This window comes from Lycium barbarum, unplaced genomic scaffold, assembly GCF_019175385.1.
Source record: "Lycium barbarum isolate Lr01 unplaced genomic scaffold, ASM1917538v2 unchr_scaffold_28, whole genome shotgun sequence".
In the NCBI taxonomy this organism is placed as follows: domain Eukaryota; kingdom Viridiplantae; phylum Streptophyta; class Magnoliopsida; order Solanales; family Solanaceae; genus Lycium; species Lycium barbarum.
In genome coordinates, this window is record NW_026843482.1 from 108,739 (window position 1) to 111,327 (window position 2,589).

Here is a 2,589-nt window from a genome sequence, read left to right on the forward strand (position 1 = left end):
TAAAGATTGTTTTGAGACTTCGTGTGCATATTTATGTTTCTTCTAGCGAAGGCTGCATGTATTGAGTTAGATTGTGATTTCTTCTCTCCTAAGTCAAATTATGATTATGATTTGTTACCACCTTACATACTCGGTACATTGTCCGTACTGATGTCCTTTTGCCTTGGGATGCTGCGTTCATGCCCGCAGCCCCAGATTATTTGGCAGGTTAAGTAGTTAGCTAGGATGCTTGAACGTCAGTTGGGATTGGCAAGTTCCACCTCATTCTGGAGTTGCGCTGAGTCATGTATAGATATGTATGATTATAGGTATGCCAGGCCTTGTCCTAGCTCATAATGTTTAGTTTACTTCTTAGAGACTTCTGCAGACAGTGTCCTGTGGTATGTTTGTCGAGATGTCAACAAAGTGATGTCAGTTGAGTCATTTGTGGATTTTAAAACAGTATGTATTTTAGATGATTTCAATTGGTTTAAAGTACTTATTTGATTGAAAGTTTTCATAATCGTTATAAAGATAATGATTTCTATTTGGAAAAGTTTTATGGTCTTAAAAGTTTTTGAAATGACAGGTTTTGATAGAGCGAATGTCTAAGGGTTCACTCGACTCTGATGAGAGTTGGGTACCCGTCATGCCCTACCAGTGTTTGGGTGTGACATGTGGACCGCTTGAACTGGACGCTCCCCCTCTGCCTCTACCACGGCCTGCTGATGTCTGAGAGATTTTCCCTAGAGGGCGTACAGACGATAAAGAACCTGTTGCTAACCCTGTAGGCTGTACTATACCTCTACCACCTCTCGATGGATAGTCTCGCATCATATCGCTTGTCTGATAACAAGCATTTGATCCTAAGTGGCACTTTCCCAAATGTAGCTTACCACAGTGAGTACGTTGTGGTAAAGGTGGCCTCATCTGGCCTGGATCACCCTATAATGAGAACCTGAGGCTCTGGAACTCTGACATGGTCTGGAATGAATAGGTCGATCAAATCTCTGGCCTGCAAATCATGGAGGTGCACTAGCCGCTGAATTGCCCGAGGGCCTAGAATATTGCTGTCATTGACCCCCTCTAAACTCACTAACAGCACCTCAGGATCTGGCTCTCTTACTATAACCCCTATCATGCTCACACTCACTCTTCCACTGCTGCTGTCGCTCCTCCAGATTCTAGGCATGGGCCTGAATGCGAGAAACATCCATACCTTCCTAAAGCGAGGCCATCAAACAATCATTAATCAAATGTGGCTCCAAACCACTCACAAATCGGTGGACACGATCGCCCATATCAACTACGATAGCTGAAGCATACCTGGCCAGTGAATTAAAATGAAGACTATACTCCCAAGCACTCATGTTCCCCTGTCTAAGGTTCAGGAACCTATTAGCTCTGGCCCATTGAATCGCTGGTGGCAAATAGTGCCAAAGAAAAGCATCTACAAACTCTTGCCATACAGGTAGAGGTGCGTTAACCCCTCTAGAAGACATCTAAGTATTATACAAATGAACAGCAACATCCCGTAATATATAAGAGGCCAACTCTACCGACTCAAAATCAAAAGCATGGATTACCCACAATGTCCTCAACATCTCATTTATGAAGTTCTGCGAACCCTCATTTGGTTTTGACCCGAATAATTCTAGAGGGTTCAAATTAATGAAATCACATACTCTGGCACTAACAGCCCTATCACCATGACCCGCACCTTCTCGCTGAGCCAGAGCAGCTACTAACTGGGTCAACAACTGAATAGCCTCTCTCTTCTCTTGGCCTGAGGCATCTGGGGGAAGAACTGGGGTGCTGGAGCTGGAGCTGGGGCTCCTCTATGCTTCTTTAGAGTGGGCAGAGTATGAGGGGACTGAGATGGCACCTCATTATGGGACTCGCCCTCCTCTACCTCTGTAGGTGGTACCTGTTTAGTTCTCTTTCCTTCTATTGACTTTCCTTTCTGGTCCGCTGTAGCTTTTCTCTTCTCATGTATTGCTGAAATCATAACACGCTGTCAGAAAAAGGGGAGGCCTTACAACATGACTCTATCGGCTGATCTAAGATGAGAAAGAACGGTTAATCATTCCTAAATGCCCCGCAACCTCCTATTTATAAGTATGGCACGCTTCACACCCATAAACAAGACTCTAATTGACATGGCTCATAGACACACCCTAGGACGAACTGCTTTAATACCACTTTTGTCACGACCCAACCAGAGGGCCATGACGGGCACCCAGAGCTAACCTCCCAAGCACCTCTTATCGTACATCTTATAATCATATCTAGGTGGACCACAAAGATAACTCATAACTATCATAATTTGTAAGGGTATTAGTCCAAAAGATAAATGCACATCTATATAATCATAATAAACTATGCCCATATGCGCAAGCCGATAAGGCTGCCAAAAATGATATACAAAATATGAACCGATGAGGTTATAGGACCTCTAGCTATATACATCTATCAACGATCCTCTACATGGATTGCATAACATTATAAAGTTCGGTCAGGACCATGCCATCCCATGTATGTACACAAAAGAATAATACCAACAAAACCGCAGCTCCGGAACAAATGGAGAGCTATTGTGCAATCGCTGAT